This window comes from Mastigoproctus giganteus, chromosome 2 (assembly GCF_048544385.1).
Source record: "Mastigoproctus giganteus isolate SK-2022 chromosome 2, ASM4854438v1, whole genome shotgun sequence".
NCBI lineage: Eukaryota > Metazoa > Arthropoda > Arachnida > Uropygi > Thelyphonidae > Mastigoproctus > Mastigoproctus giganteus.
The window spans coordinates 249,368,690-249,387,535 of record NC_143576.1 but is presented as its reverse complement, the minus strand read 5'-3'; positions in this window follow the sequence as shown (position 1 = coordinate 249,387,535).

Sequence of the window (18,846 nt, the reverse complement as noted above, 5' to 3'; positions counted from 1 at the left end):
ATTCAAACCTCGAACGGACCTTTCCACAGCATCCAAGGATGCTCAAAAGGGTTCATGTCCGGTGAACGGGAACGCCATTCCATGAAGGTAAAATCTGTTGAAATCGGAATGCTATTCGAACCATGCTCTTCTCACAACGGATTTGTGGGGAGCCGCATTGTACTGCTGGAAGAGTCCATTTACCTGTAAGTGCACAATGACCATGAAAGGAGGAAGTTGTCTCCAAGGATGGACACGTAACAAGGACTTTGCGAGATGCGTCTAGACGTAGTAGAGGTCACAACCTCCGCGAAAGAGTACCCACTATCAGCCCTCTTTCAAATTGGAGCTAGACACCCTTAGGCCCCTAGTGTGATCTAAGTCACGATGTATGCAGGCTGCAGTTCAAGCAAACGGTGGTCTACCTAGATACTTGGCCGTACTTCATTCAAGAATTTTAATTTTTTGAGCAGCGAGAATAATGTTTAATATTGTTCATTAAATATTATTAAATATTTTTTATAGCGCATTTAGCCGAACAGGTCAACAAATAAATAGCACACAGTTCATACTAAAAAAACTATGTTCTATTTATAATTTGACATATTCTCGACCTGACACGGCAAGCCCCAATTTAGATGCTGACCCCAATTTAGCCCCAATTTTGATTCCTTTACTTACTTAAGTTCTATGTCGCCATTTTGTAATTTCTTGTTACACTCATGTTTTTCCTTCTGCTTCCAAATTTCCAAAATCCATCTAGTTAATGAAAAGGGCAACAAATCCCTCTCCTCCGATTATATTCTCATTGACCTTACTTGAACTCTTTCTCAAGTAATGGAGAAATCCTTTAATCGCCACTCCAAAACTATTCTGGAAACTTCCATCTCTTCAATGATCGCTAATACGGATAATCAGTGTCGATCTTCTCGTAATATGCCAGCTAATGTTATCCGTCCACGGAAAAAAAATCACGTTTGATGAAACTGAAGCAGTTGATCTTGACATTTCAAACAATTTTGATCTCATTTGGGATAAAGATAATCTAAAGACGTTTCCTTCTGTTAGATTACCAACAGTTTTTGGAATTCAGTACCTAGTTTTCTCTCTGACCGCTCACTGCAGGTTATGGTGGACATAGTAGTAGTAGTAGTAGTGGTGGCATGTTATGCAAGAAAGCAGGTGTATGAGCTTATTCAGCATCAGCCAAAAAAAATAAAAAAAAAAATTAATCACACCATTCCCTCCAAATGCATGTCAGGTTCCTCATTAAATTTATTCAAACTATCAACTTCCACAACGACAGATGGAAGTTTGTTCCAGCAATTAACCGCCCGCTGGCTAAAGGCAAATTTCCGCACATCTATTCTACATCTGTCTTTTCTTAATTTGAATTTATGCCCCCTTAGGTTCGTAATCTGAACAAGTGGAAGGATCCCATCAGAATTCAGCGTGCTCAACCCATTCAATGCCTTATATACCTCAATCAGATCACCGCGCAGGTGCCTAGAATCCAGCCACAGCAATTTGCAGAACTTAAGCCTCTCTTGGTAAAAGAATCCCTTAATTCCCCTCACCAATCTTGTTGCCCTTCTCTGTACACGCTCAAGTTAATCTACATCCTTCCTAAAATGAGGCCTCCAGACCTCATTTTAGGAAGGATGGATGGGGCAATGGTTAGGCCACGCCTTGAGCACACAGTGCTCAAGGCGTGGCCTAACCATTGCCTTATACAGCGGGATAATCACCACCTTTTCTTTGCTAGCAAAATTCCTATATATCATTGACAAAACCCCATGACCTGCGCTGGCAGCCTGTCTGATTGCTCCATATCTGCCTGCACAATTACTCCCAGGTCTTTTTCATTTTCTACCACTTTACGTGTAGTACCACACATTTGGTACGTTTCTCTGGGGTTACTTCTACCCATATTCAGTACTTTGCCTTTGTCAAGGTTAAACTTCAGTTGCCACTTCTTAGCCCATCTGCCCAAATTATCTAGATCCTGTTGCAGTAGCAAGCTGCCATTAACAACCCTGCAACCTTTGTATCATCTGCAAACTTCGACACTAAGACCGATATACCTTCATCAATATCATTGAAAAATATACAAAACAACAGTGGACCCAACCCCGAACCCTGTTGGACTCCAATAATAACATTAGTCCACGAAGAGCAGCACCCATTCATTACAACCCTCTGTCTTTTCCCACTTAACCATCCTTTCATCCATTGTAGCAACTTACCCTTAATGCCATTCTGCCCCAATTTGTACAATACTCCTCCATGCGCAATAGTGCCAAAACCTTTCCTGTAATCCAAATATATGATATCAAAATTTTTTTTTGCATCCAGTTCCTTTGTAACCACATCATAATATCCTATGAAATTTGTCAGACAAGACTTTCCCTTAACAAACCCATGCTGTGTCTGAATTATTGCTGCAGTCTTGTTTAGATGATCCTGCAATGCATCTTTAACCAGTGACTCCATTATTTTACCCGGAACAGAAGTTAAACTAACTGGTCTGTAATTACTCGTGTCACCCTTCGATCCCCCTTTGTGAATTGGGGATACATTTGCACATCTCCAGTCCGTGGGAACCTCCCCTGAGTCCAAGGGTGCTCTCATAATTATGGCTAAGGGTTTGCTTAGTTGCCTTGCCGCCTCCTTTAATATAACTGGATAGATCCCATCCACCCCAGGTGCCTTTCTTATGTTTAACTTCAACAATTTCTCCTCCACTTTGCTCTCAGTTATTACAAAATCATTAAGTATCCTGCTACAATTTGATAACCTTCTGCCATTTTCAAATCTTAATAATTCCTCATGTGTGAATGTCGATGCAAAATACTCATTCAGTTTGTTTGCTATCTGAGCAGGATCATCAACAGTCGAACCATCGATGTCAAGTGGACCAATCAGATTCATCTCCTTCCTTTTAGAGTTTATATAAGTAAAGAAATCCTTGCTGGTTTTCTTTGCATCTTTTGTCAAGGATTTCTAGTAATCTGCCTTCGCCTGCCTAACCTATTTTGTGACTTGATTACAGATTAACTTATATCTGCCATAGGCTTCTGAGTCACCTGATAATTTATATGCATCCCATGCATTTTTCTTCTCTGTTACGAGTCTCATTAGTTCATTTGATAACAATTTAGGTCTAAACCATGAACAATATTTCTTAATAGGTATAAAACGTTTAGTGGCATCCACGATTAATTCCTTGAATGCTTCCCACTTAGAATTTATATCAATGACCTTCTTCCTTAACTGGAAATCCTATCCATAGTTTTGCTGATTATAGAATATTGTATTCCACTTTCAACTTTGAGAGAAGTTACCCTGCTCAAACAGTATCAACGATTCGAATATCCACTACTAATTCCGTAAATTCGTTGCTGCAAGTAAGTTTCCAGTTGGGCAAAGATAACTTAGTTCATTGCAATCATTCAAATACTCAGTTCTCTCTTGTATATCTTGCATAACTCTTTCATCTGCTCTATGTTTACTTTGATAACACTGAGGTTTCTAGACGAGGTCAAATCTCTATTATGGATTTTTGTGACGTCTCATCTCTCTCTTGTTATAAAGACACTTAGTTTAATCCTCTAAATGACTGCGGGTGCATGCTCCAACCACTCATTCATTACGTATACCAAAGTGAATGACTCTCGCTGGAACCAGCCATTCACTACGAATGTAGACGCACATTGAGATCTGCTTTGAAAGCACCAAAATTTCTTATAAGAGAAAGATTCTATTCTATTCCTAAACTCCTCAGCTAAAGATAAAGCCAATCCTGCTATTATCCTTCCTATTTTTTATTTAACATTTTGGTAAACTATCCCCAACCATTCCCAGTACACGCCACTCAGTGCCTCTTGTATTCTTTCATGAGGCACTGAGTATAGTCCCTCTTATTTAGTCCTTCTTTCTTTTCTAAATTACTCCGAACACGTGCCGCGATCAGCCAATATTCATTTACTGTCCAACTTCAAACTCACAGAACCGACTTTTCATCTTCCTCATTCATTCATACAACTTCCGTTTTCCCGAATCTCCTTCATTCATACGTTTTTTTCCAGAAACCTACAATCGACAGAAATTGAAGTATAATCTTAAGCAGTATCTTCCCATCCTTTAATGCCCACCCCCTCCGGTTCTATGTATTGGTTCTAAGTCATGTTTGGGGTTTTATTAATTTTAAACAAATCCCAGACTATAAATGCACAGGCTTCACATACGAATTCGCCTGCAGGGTTATGGTTCAAGGCATTCAATTTCTACCTCTGCGATAACCGGAGTTAATCACACGTGGATTCGGTTATCAATGAGATAGGGAACCGCATCGTGAGTCTAACCTTGTTGGCATCTTTTGTTTTTCTGATTATTCTAAGTGCGAAATGTACTTGACATGCTTAATGAACATCTTAGACTTATAAATATTTATTAATTTCGAAGAGAAGTAAAAAAGAGTGTTAAGATGAAATGTTTAATGATTGGTTCTTGGACAGCAGATTAGATAAATAATTTTAATTCTTTTCAAGGTAATTTGGTATAAGAGATGGAAGCCTGTTGAAATGATGTCCAATCAGAATGGTGCATTGGTAATCCTCATCAAACCAATTAAAATTAAAACAAATTACTCGTTTAGGGTTTAGAATTTCTTCACTAATAGAGTCGAACAATATTATGTTTCAATGTTTTTCTCCTTCTCTTCTTCAGTAAGTAGAAATTTAAAAATATAATGGTTCACCCATTAATTTTCTTTATATTATTAATTTTTGTTCTTGAATGTCCTTAATTTTTTTAATTTTTAATCGTTATTGCCCGGTATGCAATTTCAATCGAATTATTAAATTAAAATAAACTGTTACTTACAATGCTGAAGTGCACTATCACAAAGAGAACCAACCACCGAACTGAAAAACATATTGCTGTATACGTGTATTTGAAAATATTCTCTGGGCTCAATTTTCTCATTTTACCCAGTTAACACAAATGTGTGTAGATTGTGTGGACAAAACATTGGAAATATCTAATATATAAATAACAGGAGTACGGGTAGCTCTAGTAAACAACAGATGGAAGCCTGTTCCAACAATCAATCGCCCGCTGGTCGAAGGTAAACTTCCGCTCATCTCTTCTGCAACCATCCTTTCTAAACTTGAATTTATGAAATTATTTTAGTTGAAGAAGCCACTAATATTCAGCTCACTCAATCCAGGCAACTCTTTTAACACTTCAAAAAGATATAATAGGTGCCTTGTCTCAAGACGTTGCAATCTGCACAATTAACGTCTTTCTAGGTAAGTCCTTTTCTACCCTTCACCAATCTGTTGACCGTCTTTGCACCAGTTTCAGCATATCTACATCCTCCCTAATGTGAGGCTTCCAGAGCTGCATTCAATACTCAAGACGCGGCTTAACCATGGCTTTATACAAAGGGATAATCACCTCCTTATAACTGCAAGAAAAGTTTTTGTGTATCATTCAAAAAATCCGGGGGCTGTCCTAACAGCATGTCTGCACTGTTCAAAGAATTTCATGTCTGTCTGTGCGATTACTCCTAGGTGTTTTTCATTTTCTACTATTCCGAGTAATATATGACACAGGTGATAGGTTACTTTGGGGTTTCTTCTACTCATGTACAACACCTCTTATTTGTCAAATTCATACTTAAACTGACATTTCTCAGTCCACCAACCAAATTTTCCTAGATCTCGTAGTTGTTCACCGTGATGGCTGTCTTTACCCATCCTGGAAATCTTTGTATCATCATCAAATTTGATCATTAAACCTGATTAACTTCATCAGTATCATCGATAAATATTGAAAACAGCAATTGGGCCAGCACTGAAACAAGGGGACCTCCTCTAATGTCATTACTCCACGAACATCAATGTTATTGATAACCACATTCTTTCATCTTCCACTAAACCCTCCTTTTATCACTGACAATAACTTGCCCTTAATTTGCCAATGTACCACCTTGTATTGCAGTCTTTTTTGTGCAACAATATAAAATCTCTCTAAATTCAAAGTAAAAATCTTTTCCTATTACTTTAGGATCACCCATAATTGGTTACATCTACCAAAATATTTTATCTGTATATGATGTGTGTTCTCTCTTCGATTTGCTTGTTTGCTATACGAAAAAAAAAAAAAAACATTTCTGTGAAAAATCCTTGCTATTACCATTAATACCGACTAACTCACCCACGTAGGGTGCATATGATATCAATATTATTATTTTGCATCCGGTTCCTTGGTCACTGCATCACAGTTGCCGATTAGTTTGGATAGACAAGAGCGCAGTTTAACAAATCCATGCTGTGGTTGCAGAACTGTTGATGAGTGTCCGATGGTACTGCATTACTTCTTTAGCAAATGATTCCATTAATTTTCCTGCAAGCAGTTTTTGTAATGGCTGTGTCAAGTATTTATGAATGTGGTTTCATTATTATATTTATTTATTTATTTCTTCCAGTTAGTACACTGTAGGAAAGAACATCGAAGCTGATGACTATTCAGAGGTGATATAAAAGGGTACATGGAGAAAAATGACCGTCCTCTCTTAATTCGAAAGCTATCAAATTATTGATGACGCTCAGCAAGTGAATTAATTAATAAAATGGCTTATTTGTATAACGTCAACAGAGCAACTCTATCGAAAGTGATTTCTGCATTCACGAAGTATGGAAAAAGAAAACCTGATTGAAGAATTGTGGCATAAAATCGAAACTGACCGGAATAGGCTGCCCATTACGTTTCTCTGGGGTTACTTCTACCCATATGCAGTACTTTGAAGTTTAACCTTGACAAATGCAAAGTACTGCATATTGGTAGACGTAACCCCAGAAAAACGTACCAATTGTGTGGTACTACACTTAAGGTGGTAGAAAATGAAAAAGACCTGGGAGTAATTGTGTAGGCAGATGAAGTTTCCTGAGCAATGCAGACAGGTTGCCAGGGTAGGTCATGGAGTTTTGTCAATGATATATAAAACTTTTGCTAGCAGGGAGAAGGAGGTGATTATCCCTCTGTATAAGGCAATGGTCAGGCCACGCCTTGAGTACTGCATACAGGTCTGGAGGCCTCATTTTAGATGTAGATTGTAGATTTACTTGAGCTTGTGCAGAGAAGGGCAACAAGATTGGTGAGGGGAATGAAGGGATCCTCTTACCAAGAGAGGCTTAAGTTCTGCAAATTGCTCTGGCTGGAGACTAAGCACCTGCGCCATGATCTGATTGAGATGTATAAGGCCTTGAATGGGTTGAGCACGCCGAATTCTGATCGGATCCTTTCACTTGTTCAGATTACGAACCTAAGGGGGCATAAATTCAAATTAAGAAAAGACAGATGTAGAATAGATGTGCGGAAATTTGCCTTTAGACAGCGGGTGGTTAATTGCTGGAACAAACTTCCATCTGTCGTTGTGGAAGTTGATAGGATAAATAAACTTAAGGAGGAACTGGACAGATATTTGGAGGGAATGGTGTGATTTTTTTTTTTTTTTTTTTGTTGATGCTACATAAGCTCATACACTTGCTTTCTTGCATCACATGCCACTGCTACTAATACTACTACTATTACTAAAATGTATTGAACCCTGAAAACAAAAAACGACTGCCTCACAGATAACTGCAGAACGTAATGAGTATCCGATATCCAGTTTCTCGCAAAACCATTCGACGAAAACGTCATAAATCTTCAATTTTGGGAAAGCCGCATTAATCAAGCCACTCCTTACTTTAACACCGAGGCCAAAATGAGGTTTGAATACACTGATAAATACCTAGCAACGGGTAGCCCCAACTTTTACCAGAATAATGTCAGTCACATGGCAGTCATTGTGTCCACTAATTCACAAAAGCGTTCAGTTCCACGGGTATTTCCATCCATGCTTGCTGCTCCGCTCTCCATAATTCCGTCACATTCTTGGTGGAGGGTTAAAAGCTCGAATGAATCTTTCAACAGCATCCGAAGAATGCTCCAAAGGGTTCATAGCCGGTGAACGGGAATGCCATTCCATGGTGGTAAAATCTCCAGAATGCTTTTCGAACCATCTTCTAGTCATCACAGGATTGTAGGGAGCCGCATTGTCCTGCTGGAAGAGTCCATTTCCTTCTGAGTGCAAGATAACGATTAAGGATGGACACTTAACCCGCACCGTGCGAGATGCGTCTAGACGTAGAACAGGTCCCAACGAGTGCCACTTGATCACGCCCCAGATCATTAAATCCCACTGATGTGGAATATACTTAAAGATATAATTACCATCAGGGGTAAAAGAAAGAGTTTTTGCTTCCGTAAAGGTGAGTACAGAGGTCTCAGAAAGTTTTTTAAATTCTGTACAGTGGGATCTGATGATGTTACCAACAGTAAATTCTAAGTTGGAAGCATTCAAGGAATTAATCGTGGATGCTTCTAAAAGTTTCATACCTATTAAGAAATATTGTTCAAGGTTTAGGCCTAAATGGTTATCTAATGAACTAATGAGACTCGTGGCAGAGAAGAAAAATGCATGGGATGCATATAAATTATCAAGCAACTCAGAAGCCTATGTCAGATATCAGCTAGTCTGTAATCTGGTCACAAAGGAAGTTAGGCAGCCGAAGGCAGATTACGAGAAATCCTTGGCAAATGATGCTAAGAAAAACATAAAGGTTTTCTTTACTCATATAAACTGTAAAAGGAAGGGGATGAATCTGATTGGTCCACTTGATATCGATGGTTCGACTGTTGATGATCCTGCTCAAATAGCAAACAAACTGAATGAGTATTTTGCATCTACAATCACACGTGAGGAGTTATTAAGGTTTGAAAATGCTACAAGGTTATCAAATTGTAGCAGGGTGTTTAATGATTTTGCAATAACTGAGAGCAAAGTGGAGGAGAAATTGTTGAAGATAAACACCAGAAAGGCATCTGGGGTGGATGGGATCTATCCAGTTATATTAAAGGAGGCGGCAAAGCAACTAAGCAAACCCTTAGCCATAATTATGAGAGCATCCTTGGGCTCAGGGGAGGTGCTCACGGACTGGAGATGTGCAAATGTATCCCTAATTCACAAAGGGGGATCGAAGGGTGACACGAGTAATTACAGATCAGTTAGTTTAACTCCTGTTCCGTGTAAAATAATGGAGTCACTGGTTAAAGAAGCATTGCAGGATCATCTAGACAAGACTGCAGCAATAATTCAGACACAGCAGGAGTTTGTTAAGGGACAGTCTTCTCTGACAACTTTTATAGGATATTATGATGTGATTACAAAGGAACTGGATGCAAAAAAATATTTTTGATATCATATATTTGGATTTCAGGAAAGCTTTTGACACTGTTGCGCATGGAAGAGTATTGTACAAATTGGAGCAGAATGGTATTAAGGGTAAGTTGCTACAATGAATAAAAGGATGGTTGAGTGGGAGAAGACAGAGGGTGGTAATTAATGGTTGCTGCTCTTCGTGGATTAATGTTATTAGTGGAGTCCCACAGGGTTCGCTGTTGGGTCCACTGTTGTTTTGTATATTTGTCACTGATATTGATGAAGATATATCAGGCTTAGTGTCGAAGTTTGCAGATGATACAAAGGTTGGCAGGGTTGTTAATGACAGTAATGGCAGTGTGCTACTGCAACAGGATCTGGATAATTTGGGCAGATGGGCTAAGAAGTGGCAATTGAAGTTTAACATTGACAAATGCAAAGTACTGCATATGGGTAGAAGTAACCCCAGAGAAACGTACCAACTGTGTGGTACTAAACTTAAGGTGGTAGAAAATGAAAAAGACCTAGGAGTAATTGTGCAGGCAGATATGAAGTTGTCTGAGCAATGCAGACAGGCTGCCAGGGCAGGTCATGGGGTTTTCTCAATGATATTTAGGAATTTTGCCAGCAGGGAGAAAGAGGTTATTGTCCCTCTGTATAAGACAATGATCAGGCCGCGCCTTGAGTACTGCGTACAGGTCTGGAGGCCTCATTTTAGGAATGATGTAGATTTGCTTGAGCGTGTACAGAGAAGGCTAACAAGATTTTTGAGGGGAATGAAGGAATCCTATTACCAAGAGAGGCTTAAGTTCTGCAAATTGCAGTGGCTGGAGACTAGGCACCTGCGCGGTGATCGGATTGAGGTATATAAGGCCTTGAATGGATTGAGCACGCTGAATTCTGATGGGATCCTTCCACTTGTTTAGATTACGAACCTAAGGGGGCATAAATTCAAATTAAGAAAAGACAGATGTAGATTAGATGTGCGGAAGTTTGCCTTTAGCCAGCGGGTGGTTAATTGCTGGAACAAACTTCCATCTGTCGTTGTGGAAGTTGATAGGTTGAATAAATTTAAGGAGGAACTGGACAGGCATTTGGAGGGAATGGTGTGATTTTTTTTTTTTTTTTTTTTTTGGCTTATGCTGCATAAGCTCATACACTTGCTTTCTTGCATCACATGCCGCTATTACTACTACTACTATTACCTCCGCTATACAGGAAGCAATGCGTCGGGCACCCACTATCACCCCTCTTTCAAATTCCGTTAACTCACGACATTTATACATACCAATATGAAAATACCAACTACATGAATTAGTGATGCATTGTACATACACTCCTGCCAAGCGCGGGGTTCGTTTACTAGCGAGAGTGGTAACAGCGTCGCGTTCCCTAGGAATCTTGTATCCCAAGAATTTTGTCATTTAATGTTTATGTATTCATAACCACAATTCTTATTAAGGAAAAGAAAAAAGTTGAAACTGCATCATAAACTCATGTTAATTAGTAATTGTAGGTTTGAGACGCATGATAAACTTAGGCCACATCGCACCATTTATAATATGTGTACAAATTGCGTGTGTTCTTTTGTCCTGGATTCTAGCAGGAAGAACCATACTAACCTCGCTTAAGACCACTAAATATGCCAAGTTGTGAAAAAGGCCCATAAAAATTCCCTGCGACTCCAACGGGATTGCAACTCAGTTTTTTTTCACTCGCGGAGAGGAGGACGATGATCATCCCAACTGTGCTAGCCGCAACGACATGAACATAGATACCAAGGCATTTGGTTTATATTACATGTTGTCGTTGAGTGGTTTCTATGTTCGCATGATGAAAGAGGGTGGTCTAGACTAGAGAAATAACGGGAATTTTCAGAGGACAGCCTGAAACCGGCTGTTCTGTGAAAACTAAATTAATGATGTACAAAATTGTGTACTTCATTGGATCGAGGAACATTTCCATCACTTCAGACATCTCCTTTGACTGCCTAATTCACTACTGAAAAATGATCAGAGCCCAATTCAGAAAGAATAGGAAGTGTCGGAAGGACACTTCGACCTTGCCGTTCTCCACCTACCTCAATACACCAGCTGACAAATATCTTCATGAAAAAGGGATCAAATCTGGAGCTAGACACCCTTAGACCCTTAGTGGGATCTAAGCCACGATGTGTGCAGGCTGCAACTCAAGCAAACGGTGGTCCAACTAGATACTGGGCCTTACGTCATTCAAGAATTCTAATTTAATTTCTGAGCAGCGAGAGTAATGTTTAGTACTGTTCATTAAATATTATTAAATATTTTTAATAGCGCATTAACCGAACAGGTCAACAAATAAATAGCACACAGTTCATATTAAAAAAACTATCTTCTATTTATAATCTGACCTATTCTCCACCCAATTTAGATGCGAGACCCTGCCATGTAATTTTAAATAATTTCCCTCATGTGAATCTTTTGGGCGATGTAGCTTTATGAAGCTGATTTATCGTAAACTTGCTTGAGAGGAACCTCAAGAAGTGGAGGCTTGAGAAGGAGAAGAAAGGTGGACTTGAAAAGCTGAAGATACAAGGCGCAAGCAATTTTATCTTTCTCCACAAACCAACTGAGGGGGCATGCTGGAACCAGTCACTGACTTCGTATATTGTACTGTCTAGACGGAACATTTGTATTCTGGTTTGAAAACCCAAAAATCGTTTAAGAGAAAGAGTCCATTACCTTGTTACCTAAAGATAAAATTGACCTGCTGTCATCTTACATTTCTTCTATTCTTGTATTTCAGATATTGTACAGTCTATTCAGTGAATCCTGCAGTCTTCCCTCAAAAGGGTGTCGGAAGAATTTTAAACAAGCTACATGCCAAGAAATCCCCAGGTCCTATATTATTTTCCCATTTGTTCTGAAAACCTGTGTTCCTTTACTTATTTAAGTTCTTTGTCGCCATTTTATAATTTCTGGTTACACTGATGTTTTTCCTTTTGCTTCGAAATTTCCAAAATCCATCAAGCTATTGAAAAGGGCGACAAATCCCTTTCCTCCGATTATAATCTCATTGACCTTACTTGAACTCTTTCTCAAATAATAGAGAAATCCATTACTCGCCATCTCCAAAATTATTGTGGAACCTTCCGTCTCATCAATGATCGCAATACCGATTAGTCAATGTCGATCTTCTGGTAATATACTGGCTTATCATGGTCAATACTATGAAATATTCAGCCAACTCCGCAAAGAAGTGAAAACTCTCATATTAAACTCCTACAACATGTATACAGAGTCAGTTCAGGATAGTCTGCTTACTCACAGAGATATCAAACCATTCTGGAATTTCATGAAGCATAAGAACATAACCAGTAGAAAGTTACAACTCCGAAACGCAGATGGAATTCTCTTATCTGACGAATTCAGTATTGCTCAAGAGTTTGCCAAACACTTTTCTAGAATTCAAACAAATGATACATTGAGACCTGCCTCATTTCCTGACTTCACACCTGTTAAAGATGATATCCTCATTAATCTCTTTATCACTGATGAAGATTTAAACTCGGCATTAAAAAGCATGAAAAATGACTATACTAGAGGCCCAGATGACATTCCAGGCCTATTTTGGAAAAGGACTGTCACTACATTGAAACCCCTCATACTGCGGATCTTCAACCTGTCTCTCAGGCTGGGGAAGTATCCTAATCACTTTAAGCAGGTCAATATAGTTCCTATTTTCAAAAAAGGTGATAAAAATGACGTATGCGATTACAGACCCATAACCTTGCAAAACAGCCTGGCTAAACTCTTCGACACAGCAGTGCACAAACATCTCTTCGAATTCTTCAAGCCTTTTATCGATCAGAATCAACATGGTTTCTGCAGTGGCAAGTCAGTAGTCACAAATTTACTTCCTTTCTGGCAATACACCTCTGAAGCTCTTGATAACCACCTACAAGTTGATGCAGTCTACACAGACATATCTAAGGCATTTGATAAAGTCCCGCACGAACAACTTCTGGAAAAACTTAAGCTGTATGGCATCCGTGACCCTTTGCTCTCATGGCTACGCAGCTATATTACGCATCGTTCCTTGAGCGTTATCATCGATCAAGTGAACTCAGACTGTTTTATACCACTAAGCGGAGTACCACAAGGCTCTCCCTTAGGTCCTCTTCTCTTCATTGTTTTCGTAAATGATCTTCCTTCTTTCATCTACACCTCCAATGTTCAAGTTGCTCTCTATGCAGATGATCTTAAGATCTACTCAGCAGTGAAGGAGACTACCGATTCTCAACAACTTCAATGTGCTCTCAATAAATTCTCTCTGTGGCTATCTCTGAATGGCTTGTCTGCTAACCCCTCGAAGTGCAAAGTTATCTCTTTCTCATCTTGCAGATCTCCACAATTAATGAATACGGAGTATAGTATTAACTCTGTGATCATCGAAAGGTGTGACCAAGTTAACGACTTAGGGATTCTCTTTTCCAGCAGTGCTAAATTCGATGCCCATGTCCTTAAAATCACCAGCAAAGCATTCAAAACACTGGGATTCATCAAACGGAACACATACAAGTTCAAAAACTACAGATATGCGGTTATCCTTTATAAAACTATTGTACTGCCAATCCTTGAATTCAGTTCACCCATCTGGAATCCTCACACAAAGACTTTAACTAACAAAATTGAAGCAGTCCAAAAAAACTTTATCCGTTACCTTACGTACCGCAATCCTCTATTCTATCACTCAGTGTATTATGAATCGCTGTGTGATTACTTTCATCTAAGGCGTCTGTGCACTAGAAGAGTTACTGCTGACATCGCCCTCCTAGCCAAAGTAATCACTGGAATTTATGAAGCATCTGATATCCTGAGTAAAATAAACTTCAATGCTCCCTGTAGACAAGTCAGGAACCTTACACCGTTTCGCCTTGACTCTGCCAACACGGACTTAATGAAGTTCAGTCCACTGAACAGAATCAGCAAATCAGCAAATGACTCTCGCATTGACTTCTTTGACAACTCCCAATCACTGATGAACTCCATCCACAAGTTTGCCTCTTCACTTAAACTGCAAAGTGACTAGCTCACATCTAATTATTGTAGCTTATTATTTGTTATATTATTTTTCTATTCTCTAACGGATTAATTATTACTTGTTTTACCGGTAACTTAACTTAATACAATCCTCTTTTGTACATATGCTTTATTGTTTGAATTTGTATCAATGTTTATCGTCCTGTAGGATTTCACATTATTGTTATTATGTTTATTGATCTGATCTCAGATACACTGTTAATGGTTACCTGTTGTGTATCTTTTTATTAATAAAATAAAAATAAAAAATTATGTTATCCGTCTACAGAAAAAGTTCAAAAGTCAGGTTTGATGAAACTGAAGCAGTTGATCTTGACATTTCAAACGATTTTGATCACATTTGGTATAAAGGTAATCTAAATAAGTTTCCTTCTTTTGGATTACCAACTGTTTTTGCAATTGAATATCTAGTTTTCCCTCTGACCGCTCACTGCAGGTTATGATGGACGTTTATAAGCCTTTTAGTCATTGTCAATCTCCTAAGCTGTCCAATAATGCTGAAGTCCCCAAAGTTCAGTTCTTTCTCCCACTCTATACCTCTTGTATATTAATGACTGTCTTCTTTGACAACTCACAATCACTGATGAACTCAATCCACAAGTTTGCCTCTTCACTTCAAATGACAAATGACTAGCTCTCATCTAATTATTGTATTTTGTTAGTATTATGTGTTTTATTATTTTTCTATTCTCTAACCGATTAATTATTACTTGTTTTACTGGTAACTTAACTTAATGCAATCCTCTTTTGTACATATGATTTTAATGTTTGAATCTATACAATGTTTATCTTCCTGTTGGATTTCATATTATTGTTATGTTTATTGTACTGGTCTCAGATACACTATATTTCCTTTATTGAATCATCTAAAACAAGATGGAGGTGATGATTTAAACAGTGCCATATTATTATGTTTGGAAACTCTTTTGCAATCCTAGTGCTCACTCCAGATTTTCTCCCAAGCATAATGCTGGCACCATCGGAGCAAAATCCTATTAAATTTTTTTCTAGGTAGTTCTTAGTAAGCTCAACATTATTTAAAATTTCCATAATTGAAGAACATATTGTTGTATCTTGTTATTTATAAAAATAAAATTTTAAAATTCAGTGCTGTCTTGCATACCTTGCATTACCCTTTCATCTGCTGTATGCTTATCTTTGATAACACTTAGATTTCTAGACAGGGTAAAATCTCTATTATGGAGTTTTCTGACTTCTAATCTCTCTTGTTATAAAGAGATTAGAAATATTGCTTCCTGTGGACAAGTAAACCAGGTTTTATCTAAACAGCTTTTCACTCTGTACAAATCTCAAATTCTTCCACATTAAAATATTGTTCTCGCAGGGGCGGACGACGTTCCCTCTCTCTCTCTCTCTCTCTCTCACTCAGGCTTCTAGATTCCACTCAACAGGGATTAGTCAGGTTCCTTAATGATATATTTCTAACAGTGTCTCTCCACTCTGTATAATAGACGTTCTGTTTCTGTTGCATTTCTTTTCTACAGATAACTTCATGGTCCTGTTCTTCTGAATACGTTTCTTTAACTCCTTTCTTTTTTCCCAAAACAGTCCGAACAGGTGTCGCGACCAGTAGGCATTCTTTTACTGTCCATCGTCAAACTTACAGAACCACCTTTTCTTCTTCCTCATTTATACTTTCAACTTCTGTTTTTTGTAAAATTGCATTCTATAGAAATTGGAGTGTAATGTCAACAAGCATCTTTTCATTCTTCAACCTTCGATCTGGTATTAATATTGGTTCTAATACATTTAATGTTTGGGGTTTTCATGAATTTAAAAAAACAAATCCAAAGTATAAATACGGAGGCTCCAGAGAGTAACTTTCCAGCAGGGATAGGATTCGAGACATTACATCTTCGATAACTGAACTTAATCATAAGTGGGTTTGGTTTTCAATTAGGTAGGAAAAAATATCTCGAGTCCTCCCTCCTGGTACTTTTTTTGTTTTTCCGTTCATTCGCTAAGTGTGAAGTGTGCTTAAGATTGTTGATGAATATCTTAAAGATATTCATCAACAATCTTAAGCATTAAATATTTTTTGAAATATTTATTAATTTCGAAAAGAAGTAAAAAACATTGTTAAGAGGAAAGTTTTATTGAATTGTTCTGTTCAAGAAGATCAGATATAATCTAAATAAATTTAATTCTTTTCAAGTTAATTAGAAAAAGATATAGGAGGCTGTTGAAACAATGTTTAAACGGAATGCTGTTCGAGTTATCCTGATAAGATCAATTAAAATTAAAACAAATCACCAGTACAGGATTTAATTTTTATTAAAAATTAAAAGCGCCTAAAAGCTTATTGTAATCTTTTAGGCGCATGGCAAACAAACTCAGGCCATATTGCACCGGATATAATACCTCTACAAATTGCGTGTGTTCTGTTGTCGATTTCCTGTTTGCTACAATAAAAACCGGAGTTTCTTGGAGAAAAATCCATGCTAACCTCGCTTGAGACCAACGAACTCTACAACGTTGTGCAAAAAGGCCCGTAAAAATTCCTTGCGTCACTAACGGGATTGAAACTGAGGTATTTATCACTCGATGTGGACAGGACAATAATCATACCAATTGGGTTAACCACGAGGGTTGCCAAGGAGTCTGTTCATTTTTTTAAAATGCATGGTGTCGAGGGGTCGTTCATATGTTCAAGTCATGAAAGAGAGTAGTCTACTCTTTCGGAGGAACAAACCCGATTTTTCCGATTAGTACAGTCTCACCGACTATTTTTATAACCAAAAAGAGGAACTTTTTATCACTGTTGTGGCTTTTATGATGCTTTCTTATGATTTGTCGATAATGTGACACTTAACGTTTTGACGTTTGTCTCTCTGTAGAAGTTGTAAGATATAATATCTTACGAGTTAATTTTAATGACGATAGCGGGGTTCTCTTTCGCAAACTAAGAGATTAATTAGAAATAAACGTTAGATATAGTAATATTTTAAGATGAAAAATGTTACAAATTAAATAAATTAAAGACTGGATTTTTTGGAAAGTGAGATTAAATCAGAAGAAAATTAATGAAGGGATGCGGTAAGTGTGAGAATAACTAGTAGCAGACGGATAAATTTTAAGCTTCCAATGCACATGAAACAAACAGGGACAGCAGGAATAGGTAGCGGGGGTCATTTGTGAATAGGCATAAAAGGAGTTTCTCAGGAGCAAACAATAGGATGGGAGACCGAATTACTCGAAGCTTTTCCTTTGATTGGTTACATCTTCAGACTAAACAGGAAGTAGTGCACTTCAAATGTTCCGTTTCAAATTAGACTGGCATCTGGCTGTCTGTGATGGAAAGTTTCGTATTCTTTTGAAGGCAAGGTGCGAGAAGGAAATGAGTGTTTGTGCCGGTGGCCGGTCGACATCAAAGGGAAATACGCCCTGCGAAGAAAGTAAGGATATTCAAAAAGGAGGTTGGATCGCTCGCTATACGGACAGCATGGGAAAATGATATTAGCGAATGAAACGGAACGTAAATTTAAATAGAAAGGGGAAGATTGGTTGAAGTCTTGAGCGGAGGCGGGCCAGTAAAAGGGGGCGATATGGAGTTCAGGGGAACAAAAAGAGAGAGCACAGGAAAGAAAAGGTGAGTCTCTCGAAAAACAAGAAATGAGTTTGGGGAGGGGAAGTCGGAAGAGACAGAAAAATAAAGTAAGTCGGGCAGTGCCAAAATGTAGGGAGTGATAGAAAGAGGCCTAGACTGTAATGGAAAAAATATAATTAACGTTAGGAGTAACGGGAAGGGTAAGGATGATAAGGAAAAGGATTTATGAAAGACAGTTAAGTGTGCCAGGAAAGGTAACGACCTCTTGGAGCAAGATGCATCAGAATGATCTTTAGTAAGGGAGGAGTTGCGCATTAAAACGGAGAAGGGACGCTAGACCCATGCAGCCAAGAGTTCCGGAAATCTATCTGAAGCACAGACAGGAGAAAGCAGACGAAAGAGAGCCAGAGAAGTTGCCAAAGATTGAAGCGTAAAACCCCCTTGGAAAGGAAAGAAAAATATAGCAGGTGAGCATTATATTAAGTACACTATGTTAGCAAGAAGGACTGTTAGAGAAATAGTATAATAATTAATGAAAAGGGGTTAATACTAGAAAATAAAAAGAAAGAAAATGTATCTCTGAAGTAGAAATACTAACAGAGTTTATTATGTTAAACGGGGTTAATGTATAATGGAAAGGGAACTAAGGAATGAATAGTATATGAGATTGATATACCAGAAATAATGTGTTAGGAAGGGTAGTAAACTTACAAAGAAAGATTCTGAATATGTTTTAAAATTATAGACAAGTAAGTTATATGAGAAACTCTGAATGTAATGGTTTATTGATGAAGATTGTTGGTTTATCTGAATGACTAATGACCCGTAGAGACTATAGGAAAGTTAAGACTGGTCTACAAGTATATTGTAACAGATTGGTGAGAACACTGAGCATAATGATGAAAGTAATATATTTGATTGTTAATATAAGAAATGGAATTGTATCC